At 43.4% G+C, this 18,805-nt stretch overlaps 1 protein-coding gene across 4 annotated transcripts in view; it reads left to right on the forward strand.

The window, feature by feature from the left end:
- LOC129381127 (sulfotransferase 1B1-like) overlaps positions 1 to 18,805 on the forward strand; it is a 337,139-nt gene that overhangs the window by 93,810 nt on the left and 224,524 nt on the right. For 2 of the 4 annotated variants that reach the window (XM_055063712.1, XM_055063709.1), the window contains one exon: positions 1,000 to 1,063. The exons of 1 other annotated variant lie outside the window; for it this stretch is intronic. The gene's annotated coding sequence lies outside the window, so the exon portion shown is untranslated. Of the gene's footprint in view, positions 1 to 999; positions 1,064 to 6,141; positions 6,516 to 18,805 lie in introns of those variants that run through there. One more of the 4 variants, XR_011890253.1, reaches the window with a different exon arrangement.

Consider the following 18,805-nt stretch of genomic DNA (forward strand, 5'->3'; position numbering starts at 1 on the left):
AGAAATACCCTCGCAAAAGGGGCCCGCTCTCACATATATCTGTTGGCGCGCGTGCGGCTTCTTCTCGAGGCTTTGGTTCCGCAGCGTGCCCAAGCCGAAGCGCTCTTCTCAACAGTGCCTATATACATGCCCCATTCCACCTCTTCTGGATTCTGCCTCCAATTACTTCTGTGCTCTTTCTGTTTGGCTTCCGTCTGTTACTTCGCGCACGCGACATAAAACGTCCTTGGAGCGTCAGTGGTGTGTGTTTCACAAACACCAATGAGTTATCCCAGTTGAGAAATTTATCACGATCATTTCCGTTAATAGTCTGCCCGTAACCGGCAGGCTATTAACTCAGCATCTCGCATTCTGCAATGTTCGAGATGCTGAGTTCAGAATAAATTAATTTCCTCCATTGGGCAGAATGAGCCACTGTTGGCGCACTTTTGAACACTGTCTAATCAACCGATGGTACGCGTTAACCGATGCAGAATTTCGTATAAGACTGGATATCTGTAGACGGCTGCTGAGGGTGCATAAAATGCAAGCTTCCTCACTAGTTTCCCTACAACTTCTGCCAAATGCTAGAAATCATCATGATTTCTTTTCGATAAGTCATCTCTTGTAATGTTCGCCTATAAAAATATCTGGGTCCTTAGGTTTGGCTACATGTATGTATTAAAGCCATCATCGTGTAGCGGGTATCCCTGTATCATAATTCACCAGAATATGAGTAAAAGATGAAAGCACGTAAAAGTGAAAACGAACACGTAAGTCTTAGCCGCGTATAGGCCACTCGAAATTTACAGTTGCCTACCGCCTCTATTATTATGCCCTGCTTGCTTTCGTATTTTAACCAATCTTATTCTCTTCACTAGATGCTCTTCCGTCGAAATTAATGGGCACTTAGGCGATTTTTTTTAATTTTCTCGCTTTGCGTGTTGCGTTCAGCCGCACATTTAGCATCGATACTTATGTGCAAACGACTTTATTTTCTTATTTACCCTCTCGTTCCAGTTGAATGTAACCTTCAGCCGGTATCTGCAGGAACATAGAAGGAGGGACATCTGCAGGAATGAAGGTAGGGGTCTCCTGCTTTTTGACGCGTTCTCGTGGCAGGCAATCCGCGCGTCAATTAGACAAGAAGGGCGCTCATCATCTTGACAAAGTGCCGCCACAGCTCGCTGCTCACGGACCGCTCGGCCACGGGAATTCGGCTCTGGCACTTCTTGGCAGCGTTGAAGAACTCCAGGAAGTACTTGTACTGCGACAAGGTGAACCGTGAAGCGAATCGACACGGCTCTATGAAGTGTAGCGCCACAAACACACACAGAAGAAAGAAAGAAAAGGGCCTCGGAGCTTCCTACATCACAGGCGAAGGTATATTCAAAAGCAATATTGTTCTTCGATTAACAGATAACAGCTTGTGTTGTGTGTATTGACACGACAGCGTTAAGGAGCTCGTGTCGCAGCAAAGCCGGTGTCGTCGGCGGCGTTGGCGGTGTTGGCCGTGAGCGAAAAATTCCGGAAGGCAATTCATAAATAGAAAACAGCTTGCAAGATGGGCTGGGTGGGAATCGAACCAGGGTCTCCGGAGTGTGAGACGGAGACGCTACCGCTCAGCCACAAGTTCGATAGTTCAAAGCGAGACAAAAGCGCCTCTAGTGAATGCGGTGTCGCCTTAGAAACGAGTCGTAGAAAGTTATACTGCGGTGTATATCGGTAATTATGAGCATGTAAATTACAGAAGTCACAGTTACACGAGTAGCGAAGTACGTTTCCGCTACATTTCTTCTGCGCTCTGCGCACACGCAGAGCCATCTTGCGGCAAACACAGAAGACTCCCTCCTCTCAATGTACGGCGCTGCCCCGACACGTGGCGCGCCACTCGCCCCATGATCGCGTCCGTCTTCATGGCGCGTCGCGGCCCGGCTGTCCGTGCCGATCATGACGTTTGGCTCGCGTAGATCGTTTTGAGTGGGCAGTGCGAAAGGGGTGCGATAACGCTATCGCGTTCCACTCTTGAAGGCGAAGCTTAAGCGTCCTCCAATTTTTTTGTGTGTGCATGTGGGGGGAGGAGGTATGTGTGTTAACAGAACGACATAAATCGCTTAAATCAATGAGCGTCGTTGACCTGTACAAGTGTGCTAATTCGGGCTAGTTGGTCATGCTAATTTGGCACCTGTGTAGTGTTCCCGTAGGCCTTTTGTCTACTCTATTTGTTCAGCAAGCCGTTCACTTAACTGTTTCTTTATTGACACCACTTACGTGATGAACCAATAATCAGTTTCCACTGACATAAACGTCATTTACCATATGCCTGTGAGCGTTCTCATTTTTTTTCTTTTTGGTTTGGCTATAGCGTCTAGTACAGAGAGGACAGTTCCACATGAAGCTGTGTGGTCCTTTAATTTTTATTGGTCAGAAGTCATCAAGTAACCGTAATCAGGGGAAGAGAATGCACAGGATACATGACATGTGCGTACAATACTAAAATCTATACGTGCGATGATGTTGCAGTAAATTGTTTTTCAATTTCGCAGTCGCTGAACAAACCAATTGCCCCGCTGATAACATGAAACCTCGGCATGAGAACACGACTGCTATATCATGAGCATGGGGTCGCCATGATCATTGTTTCGTTAAGATATGTGGTTCACATATAGCTATGAGCTCACCAGGATAGCAGCAGTTATTTGGTTCTGCAATGCTTGCGCCCTGTATTTCGGGTGAATTTCATGGCCACTTGCAAGCGTGCTTCACAAATTAAAGTTCCGGCGATATAAGTAAGAAAACTGATCCAAATACTGACAATCGTTGAAAGATGATGGCTGGAGCCCTACTACTTACTTTGATGAAATGTGTCGCCGTGCTTATGTAAATAGCTTATCTAACTGAAAGTTAATAAAGAAAGAGAACACTGCTTACCGGCATGCTCTTAAAGGCTTGTCCTTTCTGAAACAAAAAGTGGCAGTGATTGCAATTATAATAAAAAGATTATGAAATAAGCATTTTTATTACGAAGATAAGCGATTGTATATACTGTATTTATGATATACGCCTGACAGACGAGAAAGTATCTTGAAGGTTTTGGGGAATGTTGCACATTGATTCAATATGTAATATTACCCATGGTCGAATCGTTGTAACTTGGCTGGAGTTTAAACGAGAGATCTCACCATTGATTCCAAACTAATTATTAGCAAGGCAAGCAACAATATGTTCTCCTAATCGGTCACTGCTTCCACTAAAAGAATGCACAAATCACAAGTTCGCTCGACCTGCCATACCAGAGCAAGCGCGACGTTTAAATATCGGCCTAATCTAATACAAATGTGGTAATTGCACCTCAACGCAGTATTTATCGGCAAGCATATTTCTATCAATATTTGTGAGCCATTCCAAGTGGCATGCAACGCTCTTTTCCGAGGAATTTTCCGAGCAAAAAGTTGACGGCACATTCATTGCGTTCTCATTGGGTGTTCGTTTATGTTTTGGCGCAGCCGAAAATTATGTCTCATTGTGCGTGAAATAATCTTTAAAACGGCATGGTAATATTCACCAAAGCGCGGCGGCACTTTGCTGATAAAAATGCCACAAGTTAAGCGTTGCTTATGCGTGTCTTTTTAAGAAACAACAATACAACGCCGTAACAGTGCTAAACGACTAGGCATCTGAAATTGAAAAAAAAAAATTACGAGCTTTGTTTGAGCAGACCGCATATACAGCACGCTATAGGACGGACAGAAGAGACGAAGACACCCTGTGAGCTGTAGGCTGCCATTGCCTAATACTGCCGCACAATGTACTTGGCGACTAACCCAACAATCTTTATTTTTTCGCATTTTTCCGTCAATTATTTTCTTATATTAGAGCACAACTTTTAATTCGAATTTAAAGGAAGGCCACGGGAGATTTCTGATTCAGGAGAGTCGAAATCCGGGCCAATTGGTACATCATTTACAGGAAAAGTCATCAAAAAAGATGAAGGACAAGAGAAGGGAATGCATACTCACAACGACTGGTATGGTATGGATGTCTATCATAACCAACAAGTCTCTTCTTACTTATTATTTATTTAGGGATTCTGCACCCGATCTCATACTAGATCACAGCAGGAAAGGGGCTACAGCAAGTGCTTCTAAATATTAGTTTCCAATGCAATGGCAACATAAAATACTAGCATAAAAACGGCATATGGTTTCTATACAAGCTACATGTGTCATTTAATGACAGCACTAACGACGGGATGTACAATGTGTTATTGAAACGACTTCAGCAAAACCGATCATTGGACGAGTGGCCAGGTAAAGGCTTTGCTCTGTTCTTTTTTTCTGTTTCTTTTTCGCTGCAGTTCAATATGGTGTAGTGTACATGATCAACCGCGTGCGTAGGACGATAGCGGTATGAAAAAGAAAAGACCGGTGTGTTTAGATAACTACAGAGTACTGTTGTGCAACGTTTATACATAATAGACCTGCGGCGGTGTCGAATTGGCAATGAGTTGTTCTGCCGAACACAAGGCCGTCCATCGATTCCCAGTCGTGGCGGCCACATTTTGATGAAGGCGAAATGCAAAAACGCTTGTGTATTTATCATTAGGCGCACGTTAAAAAACGCCAAGTGGCGAAAATCAATCAAGATAGATCCATTAGGGCGTTCTTCGTGCACTTTCGGGACGTTAAAAAGCGCAATTTCAATTGAATACAGGACGTAATCCTTATGGAAATGGAAACGATAACAAAAAATAGAACATGTAATTTAGGGGTAGGAGCTCTATAACTTCTGACTTGTGGGTCGCTTAGGCACGAGCCGCGCTTGAGTAGAGCTATTCATGACAGTTAATTTGAGTAGTTCGTAGCGAAGAAATTTTAACGGTGGTTTCAGACATGTTTCTTGCAAATTTTTTTTCTAAGAAGAGGAACTAATGTGTAACGTTCGACTATCCGCATGAGCAGGTTTCTTTAACGCGATAGCGTTAAGGTCACTGTGTCGCAAAAAATTCAGTGTCGGCGTACGCCGCCGGCGTCGTCGTCAATGAGAAAAAAAAATCAATAGTTGGACAACCGAACCTATCAACTTTATAACTCTGTAACTCAAGAATGAAAAACGACAAATTCTCTAAACTGCATTTATTAGTACATCTGAAGCGCAATAGCATGGTATATCAAACACCCATGTAGTATATATCACTAATTTGTGAATAGGCCTTTTGCAAAACCCTAGTATATTAACAATAGTTGTTGCTTGGCTAATTGGTTGATGCTAATAAATGAATACTGGTGGGCGCAGTTTCAAGACGGGACAAGAGAAAGACACCACGCTTGTCCGGTGCGTCACTGTCTTTCTCTTGTCCCGTCTTGAAGCTGCGCTTACCAGTATTCATTTATTACCCCTGTATACATTGCAACAAAATTACGTAATCTGTAAATTAAGACATCAGACTTCTTTCCCTTTAGATGCTCAAACGGATGCCGTTTACGTAATTGCGATGTCGGCTTTTTCGTGGAGAGTGGCGGATTTCTAGCTTTTATGCATCTTTTTTATTTAGCTTATGAATTTTCGCTTGCAGCAGTAACTACAATTTAACTTTCCCCTCTTAAATGCAACAGACTTCGTTAGAACCGGCCCAAGGGTTATCCCACAAAACTTATTTCTGCGGTTGCACGTATTTAAATAGCTGGCATCGAAGTTGGGCCCGAGCTAAAGCTTCCACCAAACGTCCCAAGTCGAACAATGGACAATGAGAGACGCCGTGAGGTCTTCGAAATATTTCCGACCACACCGGGTTCCTACAGTACGCTCAATGTACTCGTATGCGGTACACTGGCGTTTTCCGCATCGCCCCCTCTCCGCTACTTTCATCGCAATGCGGCTTTTTTTGTCCGGTAATCGAATCCCCGACCTCGTGCTTCAGCATGTCATAGCCCCGAAGCCACCACGGCTGGTTTGGCTGCAGTGCGCCATGTATACCGTGTGTGCCAGCTAACGTTAGCGAAAGTGTTTAATAAAAAGAATTAATAAAAAAAACATGGCGCAATATACAATTATAAGATCTACGGTATTCAGTCGTCAGCATTCTGACAACCGAACATCTTAGGTCCTAAAATCAAATCTTGCACTGTAGTTTATGATAATCTTTTTTTTTTCGCTGAACAGCTTGCATAACGTGAACTGGGCACCCTGCATACTGAGCCAGCGCCGATGGGCGGACGCCGATACGCAACTCTCAAGACGTAAATATCAAACACAGCATTTATGAACATTAGGGTTTTGTATATTTATTTTATTTGACAATAGTGCCCGATTCTTTCCGGAAGCCCAGGCAGGAGTGGGACAAGCATTAGATAATTTAAAACTCTTTTCCCCCAAGGGAATAAAGAAAAAGCATAATAAGCAAGCCAAACATCTAATACACAAGTCATTACAAAGAAATACGATGACGCCATCCCATTTGCTGCCAGTAGGAAAGGCGTAAAAATGGAAACATCAGAATATGCAACAGAAGCAAAAAATAAGCAATGAACGCATGACATTACAGGTACACCTGCGTTGCAGATTAGCAGGAACCGGGAGTTGTCGAATTGACCACGCTTTCCTGAAGGGCGTTCCATTCGCATATTGGTTTGGTCAGGAACGACGAGAGATATGTGTTTGCTCTAGTATACGACAATAATATTGCTAATTGTGCTTACCTCTGGTCTGTCCCGATTCATTAAATTGCATGTAGTTATCAAGTCTCATTTTTCTGTGATGGTTATGTGATGTTATACGTTGTTTGTAGACGGTGCAGTTTGCGGCGAGGTTCTAGTGTCTGGAGCCCAGATCGCGATCTCATACCGGTTACTGAAAGGTGCCAGTAATAAGCATTGTAGATAAATCTAAGCTTTTCTTTTGGATAATGTCTATGCCGTCCTTTGTGTGTGCGTTCCAGACAGTAGCTGTTACTCGAGCATTGTCCTAATGACTGTTTTATACGCCGTGAATTTGCTAGCACTGGTGCAGGTTTTTAAGCGGTGCTTTAACTACCATAACTCTTTTATTGTTGGTGAGGAAACGTACCGAACATAGCTCATCTTAGGATCAATCGTTAATCCCAGTTATGTGAACTCCTCCACTTGTTTAAGATCTGTATTCTTTATCTTGTGCGTGCGAACTAGCGGATTCTTTTGCGCGTGATAACTATGTGTGCGCATTTCGCGATGTTTTAAAGTCATATGCCACTGGAGACAATAGTTGTGCATTGCTATTAAAACGTCGTTTAAACTTCATTAGTCATCCTTAAATTGAATGTTGGAATAAAGAATACAGTCGCCCACAAAAAAAAAAAAGAAGCGGTACTGCACGAAAAATTTGCAAACCCGGTTGTTCAGGCAAATAAGAAAAAGCGCCCGTAAGACCGAGCCCTGAGGAACCCCCGAAAGCACTGAGGCGAGCGATGAATTCGAAGGGCCTATGCTGAAAAATTGTTTTCGATGCGCCAAGCACGAATCATGTCAGCGAAAATTTTTTTTCGCTGCGTAGATGTTTTTTAGCCGGATCATCATTTTTTGTATGAAACTCAATCGGAGGCTTTCTCAAAATGTAAGAAAAAGCATATCTGCCTGCCCACCTCGGTCCAGGATGGCCAGTATTTCGTTACTGATGAGAAGTAACTGCGTAGTGGTCGAAAAGTCGCGTCTTAATTCGTGCTGACTTTCACTAAAGAAGTCATAGTTTTTTTTTAAAGGATGTTTAAATGCTTAAAAACAAAGTGTTCCATTACCCTACAAGAGGTGCATAGCAGAAAGATAGGTCTATAATTTTCTACATTATGCTTTTCTCACTTTTTGTGAGCTGGGACTACTTTGGCGACTTTCCAATCATTAGGTAGATCCGCTTCGTTTAAGCTTGTGTTAAATATTGTGAACAGGTATTTCGCGGACCATTCGGCAAACCGATTAAGAAAAACAATAGGTATGTCGTTAGGAGCTGCAGATTATTTAGAATCTACGTTCGGAGGGACGAAAAGATGCCTTCCTCAGTTACGAAAAGTTCTGGAATCTCGAAACATATACAGCGTCCCCGGTTTGCTCTCGTAAAAATACCGATGCAAAAACCGTGGTAAATGTTTCCACAGTGCACTCAGGGTCGTTAACGTCAACGTCATTCAACGTTATCTTGTCAACAAGGTTGTTCTGCTTCGTTATATACATCAAAAACTTTCTTGGGTTGATTTTTTTTTTAAGTTGTACATGCTTACATTAAAAAAGTGGTGGTTACACGACTTCAACTTGGTTCTATAGATTATGCTTGGAGTGATGCTAGAATTGAGCCAACTCACGAAGTCATTGTGGTTCTTGCGGCACCATGCTTGGACGAAGCACACGTCATCCTGGCAGCGCGTCCTGACCAGGAACTTGTGCAGCAGAGATCGAAACTTTGGCGAGGTAAAAAAAAAAAATGATACAATAATTCACTGTTCTTGCTCCGCGAAAAATCACAATTTGGGGGAATTTAATAGGACTTTCATTTCTTTTTACTTGTACGACGCCAACTAATGCTCCATGTATGCTACCTAGACCTTGTTATACATATAAATCATCATCGGGCAGCGATAATAGAGTAAAATCAAGCGATTTCCTGACATATATTTCAGGACCATGGAGCATGGTATAGCGTATGAGGGCTTCATAAGGGTTTGAAGGTTTGTTTTAGAATACGGTGCGGACCAAAGGAGACAGAAATTTGCAGATGAACGTCATTTTTCTTTCTTTTTTCGGCGTATTTTAATATAGCTAGGGTTGCGGGTGTATTCTTCTCTACCAGCTGAGCGCGCTCATAGATAGGACTGTCTTTATATAAACGGAAACAATTAGAAATTATTCAAAACAAGAAAGTCACAAACGTCGCACCTCGCCTCGACCCACGGGGTACAAACCGAGGGGGAAACTGTGACGCTCTTCCAAAAGGCTATGGACATTTAGTGCTTGCAAGTAAAACAAACGAAAGCGGCGCTGTGAGACCCTGCACACTCTGTGTGATCCCATTGGCCACAGGTATCAATAAGATCGACAGAGATCGTCTTCGTCCAGGTCCGAATGCAGACAAAACACTGCCAGCCCCTTCTTGCCTGTGATACCTCCTTCTACTTTTGATTTTCACCAGTGCTGCATTTTGTCTTTCTGACAGCCTCTTGGTTCATTTCCTTCTGTTTTTGAATCAGTATCTAACTTGACTGTTAAACTATTTTTCAACTTCAGCCTTTTCTTGTGTGGTGAAGATGTCTGAACGGAACATTGTTCCGATAATTTCGGCCTCTGGCCTATATTTGGAGTAATCATCGCGACTGGGCGAATTTTGGAAATCTTGCCGAGATTCCCAGGCAGACTTTCGTTGCTGGTGGCGGAAGCATATCGAGTGTCACAAACAGTGTGCTTCCTCCCTTCCGATCTCATTAGATTCGGCGGCAAATTCTTTGAATGTAGCACGAGTTGAATGCTGCCACTCCAGCACTCATGTCATCGGTCTGTTGTCTTTCTTTTGTATGTTGTCGGTCCTTGGCTAACAAATATATTGTGATTGCTTTACAAGCAACCATCTTAATTACGCGTACTTATTTTAGATCACTTAAAGCCACACTATCAGGTTTTGTCCCGCTCCTCAACGTTCCTTTTCCATATTGGCTATTAGCCTTCCAAGATTGGTGAAGCATTTTTTGGCCACGCCCACTTCCCCTGTCTGTCACGCGACATCACGAAAACTGCAAAAACGTAGCATCTGATATGACATGTGTTACTGATTTGTATAATTAAGCGCATGAAAATATGAGAATTTATTTTCAATTCTACGTCTTTGTTGCCATTAGCCCACCGCTATTGATAAAAAAATTTGCTGGCAACGCCCACTTCGCCTGTCTGTCACGCGACGTCACAAAACCGTGAAAACTCGCCACGAAAAAGTGGTGTGTACGCACTGAAGGTGTATTAATGTGTCGAACAAAACTGGAATTATTTTTTTTTTAATGGCTGGTGGCTGCCCCTCTCTCTACATCATTCACTCTACAACTGGCTACTCGGAGCTGCCGGCGAGACGCGACATCGATATGCGAACTCTTCGCTGAGGATCCGTTTTTGTGGCATTTTCCCCAATTCCCTGTTGCACACCATCACGATTTTCAACCAGGTACCCCAAACTAAACAAGCGCAATCGCAGGCGCCGGCAACGCCCTCCTCATTCGATTATCTACTTTCATTTCGCTCGCATGGTCCAACCGATACCCTCTCCAGTTCAGCGAGCACCTCGCTTCTTGTCAGAAAACTTGTTAAAAAAAATATTCTTTCAAAGTAGGCAATGCTATTCGCTTCGAAAGCAAACAAAAGTGGTCACAAATAAACGATGAACCAGTTCGATTGGACTGTTCAAACAACGCTGCGGGTCACTGCCCTATGCTTCCATTGGTGGTTACGTAAGTTTGACATAAGGAGAAAGGAATAAAATCCAAATGGAATACTTTTACGTTATAGGGACTCCAGGTCAGTTGCTAAATATTATCCGTGAATATATTTAATAAACTCGTCGTGGTGTTCTCTGTTCGTGGCTTGCAGTTACGCACCAACCGAGTTTCGGAATCTTTTTCTTGCGTGTCTTTTCTTAAACAAATACAACGAGTCTTGATTTTCTTTCTCCCGTCCATTCAAGCCAAACGCATTGAAGTTCAAATCACTCAAAGGGGAAGTCCTGAGACATTTTTTGGCTGCGTGTGAATAATTCGTATGATGGGAAGGTTGATGGCATCAAAAGAAAGAATGTCACACTTTGCCCCCCGCCCCCCTTGCGGTTTACGCCACTCTATCCTAATCTTGTACACTCTTCTGGATGCTCCAGCATTGTAGAATCCGACGTTGCTGCCTCCTCGAATGTACTCCAGTAGGGTTCACTTCCTGTCTGCTAGAGTCAATGAAGTCAGCATGGCACAATTCAGAGGCGAAAGCGCCGCATGACAAAGGGAAAAATTTACTTGCCTTCAGAACATGTAACAATAAGTATAGAGTAATTAACAAAACATAGTGTTTAATGTGATACAGGAGAAACTTGAAAAGTTCTGCTAAGCGAAAAGCTTCTTTTTTAAAAAAATAAAATAAGCATGGGCGATGCTACGTATCAGAGCCCGTATTTACAGAGGTTCTTAAGTGCAGTATGTGACTAGCCACCGGTGCCGCGATCGTGTTGTTATCACGGTGCTCGCTATCGAGAGCTATGTCAGCCGGTGCTAGCCAACCACGAAGTGCTCTTATGTAAAAGATGTTGCGCAAATACGGGTGTAGGTATTTCGCAACTATAGTCTCGTCTCGCGCTGCGTATAAGTGGGTCACAACGGCAACACAGCTATTTAAAGAAAGGCCTATTACTTTCCTTCCTAATATCGACGATGTTGAAACCTAGCTCTTCTGACACAGATAAAAATTGAATACGAGACATGGCTTCTTCCAATGATGTCATCAATACTCTCTCTTAAGTTACACGACGTTGGCGGCAACCACTGAATAGGATGGTAAATTTGCTAATTAGTCTACGTTCAAGGATCGAAGTCGCACTAGTGGCCACCCTCATTGCTAAAACTTCGTAGGTCAATAGGGTCACAAACCTTGAACTTCCTTACTATGATTAGCCACATTATACAGCTCGGCTAGCCATTGTAACCTAACTATACCTTAGTTGTTACGTCCTGACCTTAGCTATTTCTCGATATACAAACCTAAAAGAGTATTTGGACGGAATATATTCAAGGTAGAAAGATAGAGAAATAAGGAAAGGCAGGAAGATTAACCAGACGGAAGTCTGGTTTGCTACCCTCCACGGAGAAGAGGCGATGATGTATTGCAAGAAGAAAGGAGAGTGAGATAGTTCACTTGCACCGTACTTAGCGCAGGGTGTCAACAAGAGACTTTTCAGGTCCGCTGATTTTAGAAAAGTAATAAGAGCACACGTAATTTTCTGGGTTGAACGAAGCGAAGAACCCAAAACATTTCTCTGTGAAAGGTCGACGGTAACATACCCAGGAAAGTGCAAAATGCGTAAGTGAAATGAAGCGTTATTTTTTCATCTTACAGAAACAGTCGTCTTCAACCGAATGCACCTCATGGTGGAGGCAATTTCTGGCACACGCTTTCCTGCATACAAAAATTCCAATGTCAGGGTGGAACAACAATGGGCCGAAGCAATGCTTCAAGATTTTCACCCCAATCCCATGATAACTTAGTGTGCGATCTTGTAATGGTTCGTAAAGCGAACCGTGCGCTTGGCCTGGCGTGATGGCGATTTTCCAGACGAAAGCGCACTTCTGACCAATCACGCGAAGGCACGTGAACGGCTCGTTTTGCGAACCATTATGAGATCGCACCCTTAGTCTCCTGTCACAGTGGTGTATGAATAAAAAAAGGAAACATTTCACAAGTGCACACTGGAGTGCTAGACGGTGTGATATTATATAAAGTTGAAATGGGGCAAACCAATCACGCAAAACGAGACAGAGTGAAAGTGAGTCATGATTGTGCAACTTTCTTGTCTTATCCGGCATCCTCCACTTGTACAATCTTATCTTAATAGTAGGCTTACCGATCAGTACAATTACTATAGTGGTTTAGGAGTGCTATAAGATAAGATCGCCTTTACAAGAGTCGGTGCTTTAGGCATCGTTCACCTGAAGCGGCGCCTTGGCTATAAACTTCACTTGATACAAGTGAAGACAATGCTCAATTTCGGTTGATAATTCACATCGCACAACTGCTTGCGAGACAGTCTATGGACGCAGTGTCCTCAGTAAAAATACACATTAGTTACCAAACATGCATAGCTGTTTAACACATTACCGGGCACTTTAATTGCGCACCACTCTCGAATGAACTATGTAGAACTACAGCTCTACCAAGATCCGCAACCGGCAATGCATTTGCTCGAGCTTAGGGAGGTCGTCTGAACTCCTGCAGCAGTTTTAAAACTAGCAAGAGTGGAAGTAAAATGGACTTACTGCATAAATCTAGCGGATCGGACGAAACAACGAGCGCCGCTGCTGACACGAAAAGCAATACAACGAGGACTGCCTTCATTTTCGCGCAAATTTGGAACTGCGGTTGTTGCCGATTGTCAGTGGCGCTGCTTCACACTAAATGTGAATTAGCCCCCGTGGTAGCTATAGACCCAAAACAGAGGCGCCAGTTTGGCTGCCGATTTGCCGAAGTGCGTCGTCAACAGGAACATGGACGAGCGAATCGCCAAGCCCGAACCCATTCCGCTGACTGTAAATGCGCTGAGGAGGTAGGGCTGTCAGCTGTCACGCGCCTGCAACCCGGCTTTTTTGAGCAGAAAGCGGTACCTTCGCGTTTGCCGATAAGGGCAAGGACGCCCTCGGGCTGTTTATGTCGCTCAGGCCAGTGACCTCAGTATGACTACCCTAGTTTCAGGGTTAGCAATACAACTGTCGACAAATTGTCCCCATGCTTGTAGACTTTTTGCGCGTCAGTATTTGTTGCAATCACTTCGTTGGTTGACGCGAGTTCATCTGTGATACCACACCTGGCATCCTGCGAATGTTAGAATGCGTAAAATGCCGCGGACACAACAGCTAAAAAAAGGGGGGGGGGGGGTTAAAGTACGCATACGTTTTAAAGCTCGCTCTGAGGAAACTTCTTTTCAGGGATAGATATATATTTTATTGAAGATGATTTGGCAAGCAACACCGTTTTAGAGTACAGCAACTTATCTAGCGACATTGGTGCTGCCGATTTCTCCTCCTTTCAGGAACTTGTCTGTGCGAACTTGATTGAAGGAAATACTTTTTTGGCATCCTTTCCCCACCAGAACAGAGTTCCAACTGTATAGGGTGACGCCACCTTTTCGGAGGTGTGTATGCAGTCAGGGACCGACGACTGCAACTCGTTCGCGGGCAGAATTTATTTTTGATAAAACTTGATGCATTATTTGTAACACCGGAAAACTAGCCCAAGTTCATAAACTTTACGAGGTATCTGGGAGGCTTGGCAGGTATGCGAGTAATACAATCGGTGCAATACACACAAATGCCTCACAAAAATTTATCTGCCGCTCAAGCATTTTTGTGCCCATAAATTAGCCATAATAAAGAGCGCTAGTTAACCATGATAGTCAGCACGAGGATTACTATCTTGCCACAAATCTTGCGAATGAAAAAGCTGAGAATTTAGGAAATTCTTATAGTTTTGGTATTCAACCGAAAGCTACAGAGGATAGCGTTAAATGGGATCTAACTTGAAAGGTTGGAAGCGGTACACTTTCGGCTGCTCCGTTTCACATTATGCGTCAGGTACGTTTGATTCAAAAGCGAATAAAAAGAAAGCAAGAATGACAATAAAAAGGGCACTTTCGCAGGCACGAACAGTGCAGTCTGCAGTATGACCGGTGGACCCTCAGTACCAGAAGCTACTTAGATTGGACTATACTACATCGCTGCAATATAAATTAGAAGTGATCAGTGAAAGCAACGTTAAGGTGAACGCGTTGAAAACACGCACAATCATACCTATTGAGGTGTCGCGGCATGTGAAACTCACAATTTGGATTTATCGTCATTGCAAACGCTCCGTACTGACGTACGTCCTCTCGAAAGCAAGGTATAAGGATCAGCTCGCAGTCCTGAGCAACTGTGGCCAGTTGCAGGAGCTTGATAATGATAATGATGATAATAGTAATAATATTTATTTTTCGCAGTCACACTGATGAAGGAAGCTGTAGGTAAAAGCTGCTCTCCGTGTTCTCCGTAGAGGCAGCTTGACAAAGGCCCACAGCTACCTTTGTACAAAACAGTCAGCAGCGGCAATGGCAATAATATGCAACATACAGCAAGAAACGAAAAAGAAATACAGAGGATATCTTAGTTTCATAAACAGACAAAAAGAGAAAGAGAGAGAAATAAAAGGCAGGTCGGTTAACCAGACGCACGTCCGGTTTGCTACACTGCACCGGGGGAAGGGGGTATGGGGATGAAGAGAGAGAGAGAGAGCACAGTTTCGCGCACAGTTGAAGGTTCGCACCGAGTCTACACGCGGTTCCCAAGACCTGTCGACTTGAGGTACTTGAAGAGCGCTTTCGTGGATTTCTGTGCCGTCGACGCGTACGGCCAGGGTCCAAGGATCGAAGCACAGGAACAAGTATAAGGGGGACCAGAGAAGCAATGCAATTTAAAAACCTAGCATATGCAGTTTTCGCAATTTGACCTGCGTACACTGCAGAAAATCCATGCCAGCTTTCGCATATGTATTAAGTAGTGTATGCATTATGGAGGATAACTTATCTTTGGAATAATTAGTTTTTGGGATTATCACTTTCTACATTTCTTTATAGCGTCTATTAAGCGATGTAATGCTTTGTTGTAGATGTGAAAGCTCATACAGAAAATGTCGATTTTCTTTCACTTCGCGCCTAATCGCTGTACGGTTAACTTATAAGTGTAGAGGTTCTGTACACGTAAAGTTCCAGCCTGCTGAAACAATTCTTCCGTGTGGGCATCATACGATAAGTTAAAAAGTATTCTGCTATGTTTCTTTTGCGTCAGGTATAGTTTTTGCAAGTTCGCAGAAGCTGTGGAGACCCATACCAAAAAACAATAGGTGAGGAGTGAATAAAAAGGTGATTTATAAAGTAAAAGTTTTACTTTAAATGACAACACTGTTTTACAGCTATATGCCATACCCACAACGCGCGATAACTGGTTCAGCACCCTGTCGATATGTTCGTTCTCCCAGAGTTTTTATATGATTTACCAGCTCAATTTCTGTATCACCATACGTAAGTTGCAAATTGCCGTTTATTGAGTTATTTTTTTCTAAATAATACCACTTTTGTTTTACTTGTGTTAACACTTAAATTATAAAACATGACCAATGTTCTAGCTTCGCAAGAATCAGATTCATTCTTTCCTGGACTGTTATACTCTCTTCAACCGAAACACTATATGCTGACATCGTTGGCATATAGAACGTATGTAGCGTCGGGATAAGTGCGAATGAAGTCATCTATGTAGGCTATAAAAACAAGAGGTCCAAGGATGCTTCCCTGCGGTAAGCCCTTAGAAATAGACTTCAGCTCCGAGCAGTTCCTGTCGATCTTGACTACCAGTTTGCGATGTTTTAAATTACTTTTTAATAAGTCTAATGGATTCCACAGCATTGTAATTTCTGAAACAACGTAGAATGCTGAATATTATCAAATGCTTTGGTAAAGTCTACATACGTACGTAGCACCTATCTTTATACATACCTATATTTCACGTTACCTGCTAGGCCACAGTGGGCGGACAACTACTGCCGAGAAACGCTTTTTTTCAGCCCACAGGTCGGTGTCAATCGTTAAGCTAACCTAATCTAACCTGCCCTAACCTTTCTTGTCCTACTATTTGGTCTGGCGTGCATGGTGACTTAGACAACGTAAAGGCCCCTGCGAGTCAGTGAAGATCTCGCAGAGTAGACAACTTAGTAGCTCTTGCCGCGTCTTGTGACAAAGCCGCATTAATATTATGGCATTTGTGGATGGATTTCTGCAACGTATGGTAGATATGTCAAATGTGAACGAGCCGTCGGCGTATATCTGGTAGCAGATGCTACAGCAGTGTTAAGTCTGTTCGAGAGGAAAGTGAGCAAGGTGCGGTCAAGGAAAACAGGCTTCGCTTTTGATACCACGTATCGTCGTGCTGATCTCCCAGGCAGAAAACATTCAAGGTGGCAGCAAGGAGACGGGAAATATGCGATTGTCGAGTGAGGCAAGTTCGCGCACCTTGAAAATATACAACGAGCTGCACGTGGATGATCGTGCTTTCCAGCGAGATGTGTAGCGTGATGACGAAGCAACTCGTGCTTGTGTAGCACCACAGTTAAAGGAATAACGTTAAGTGAAGGTGCAGTGCCTCTAAACCATAAAAAGAAATTCTGGCAAACCTCAGAGAGCCCTAAATAATTTAATATGATAGTTCTTCTGCAGCCAGTTTCGGTTTCATTTCCCAGGAAAGGTTACTGTGTCGTGACGTCATAACGCAGAAGGTGGTCTATGATTGATTGATTGATTGATTGATTGTTTGATTGATTGATTGATTGATTGATTGATTGATTGAGAACAAGCAGTTGCTTTCTTCTTGAACGATCACCTGCACGGGTGCTTTCACTTCTTGCGCGATATAACGTGCAGTGCGACACCTCACTGGAGCAACGAGTGCCTTGTCAATGCACTATGGTCACGTAGGACCAGGACATTGCGATGTTTTGGCACCTTCTCAGGCTCGCCCGTTCGCCTACTATGCTACTCGTTGCGATGCTCGATGTAGCAGCATAGCAGACGATCGAACGAGCCGCAATTATTATCAAAACATTGCGATGTCCTTCTTCTACGTACGTGACTACCTTCTGCGTCATGACGTCACGAAAGTTGCCTCCTGGGAAACAACACTGAAACTGAATCTAGAAAAGCTATTAACTTAAATTGTTTAGGGGTCTTTGAGTCTTGCTAGTACCTTTTATGATGTTGAGAGGTCTAGGACTTCCACATACAGCAAAAAAAAAAAATGAGAAACAGTAAATGTCATTTGAGTACTGCTTCAAGACGCACATGCTTTCTGTTATGCACGTCGCTACTACGGGGCTGTAGTATACTTGGCCTGCGGGGTATGACCCTCGATGATTGCTTCTATCCGAGTGGTTGGGTTTCTCGACGTGACCAGGGTCATCGCGCCTCGCTTTGTTTCCTACAACACACCGATTTGGCTTGCCGTTTATAAGACATTTTTTTTTTCTTTCTGAGGGACGAAACCTTTCTTGTTGTATCTTTGTTCGCTTTTCAATATTTTACAATTTCTTCTAATTAGTGCAAACTACGTGTTCTTTCTTGGCGTGTCTACTGTTCCTAGGCACGCTCTATGCTTTATCGTTGCTGTACTTTATAGTGTTTCTGATCTGTGATCTTACTGTTTCTTATTTCTCTTTACTTTACTTCTGCCTATCTTCAACTTCTGTTTCTATCCCCTCCTTCCCTAAAGGGTAGGCGGGTGACGGTCTCCTCCCTGTGATAGATGCCAGCCTGCTCGCTTCGTATTTATCTTTTTGTCCTTCGCATATATATATATATATATATATATATATATATATATATATATATATGTTTTCTTATCGAATAAAAATAATAATAGTCTGTTATTGTTCCCGCAGTTCAGCCGCTCTAGGCGAAGCCAAGACATGTATCCTTAGAGCTCGAGCTTGAATTGCTTGTAAGGGTATCATGTCCGCCTGAGAGTGGTTTTGGGGTGCAGGAAGCAGTACGGTACGACGTCTTCACGTAAAGCCAAAGACAGGATTCGAGAGAGCAACCAGCAACATTATCGCAAAGCGTTAGTGTCATCCGGTATTTTAAACCAAAACTTCGGCGATGTCACTCCATCTAGATGACCATGGCCCACCACGACAGGGCCTCCAGTGGACGACAAAAAGCGGCGTCGCTTAAGCGCTTCAGGGGGTATGCGCGTGGGTTTTGAAAGAGCGACAGGCGGTATCCACCGAGAGGGTAGCGAAGAGTTTCAAATTGAAGGGTATATTACGCAGTGTGGATGGCACGTAGGACGGTCACCATTTGTAGTGTGCCGAGTAGTTGAGTTCATCAAAGTACGAGCGCTGCGGAAGCGATGAAGGCGGCTGACTGAAACTGTTTATAGTCTGTCACCAGTGGTTTCATAATTTGGCCCAAGAGTCTGAGCAACTTTTGAAGCGTTAGTGCACAACCTTTAGCCTTAATTGTGAAGGTTTACACGATGTATATTTCATTAAATGCT

The sequence above is a fragment of the Dermacentor andersoni genome, chromosome 1, assembly GCF_023375885.2.
Source record: "Dermacentor andersoni chromosome 1, qqDerAnde1_hic_scaffold, whole genome shotgun sequence".
Taxonomy (NCBI): Eukaryota; Metazoa; Arthropoda; class Arachnida; order Ixodida; family Ixodidae; genus Dermacentor; species Dermacentor andersoni.